Raw genomic sequence first — 885 nt, forward strand, 5'->3', positions numbered from 1 at the left:
GATACAGAACATTATACGGGAGTACTTTAAAAACCTATATGCTACTAAATTTGAAAACCAAAAAGAAATGGACGGATGTCTAAAGGTATGGGAACCACCAAAACTAAACCAAGAAGAGATTAGCAGCTTAAACAGACCCATAACACAAAAATAAATGGAAACAGCAATACAAAACTTCCCGGTGAGAAAAGCTCAGGACCAGATAGATTTACAGCAGAATTCTATCAGACATTTAAAGAAGATCTATATCCAATACTACTTAATTTATTCAAAAAGATAGAAATGGAGGGAGAACTTTCAAATTCCTTCTATGAAGCCACCATCACTGTAATACCAAAGCCAGGTAAAGGTACAACCAAAAAAGAATACTATAGACCCATAACCTAATGACCATAGATGCAAACATTCTCAACAAGATACTTGCAAACTGCATACAGACACATCAAAAAGATCATCCACTATGATCAATTCGGCTTTATTCCAGAGATGCAGGGTTGGTTCCATATATGTTAAGTCAGTAAACGTCATAAATCATATAAATGGGCTCAAAGACAAGAACCACATGGTCATCTCAATAGATGCAGAGAAGGCCTTTGACAAAACTAATCATGCATTATGTTCAAAGTCTTAGAGGGAATTGGACTGGAGGGAACATACCCCAACATAATTAAAGCCATATATAACAAACCCACAGCCAACATCATTCTAAATGCAGAAAAACTGGAAGCATTCCCATGGAAATTAGGAGCCAGACAAGGCTGCCCACTATCTCCACCTCTATTTAACATAGTGCTTGAAACTCTTGCGAGAGCAGTAAGACAGGAGAAGGAAATTAAAGGAGTACTAATAGGAAAAGAAGAGATCAAATTATCCCTTTTTGCAGAT

The sequence above is a fragment of the Nannospalax galili genome, unplaced genomic scaffold, assembly GCF_000622305.1.
Source record: "Nannospalax galili isolate Female #2095 unplaced genomic scaffold, S.galili_v1.0 scaffold136, whole genome shotgun sequence".
NCBI classification, from domain to species: domain Eukaryota; kingdom Metazoa; phylum Chordata; class Mammalia; order Rodentia; family Spalacidae; genus Nannospalax; species Nannospalax galili.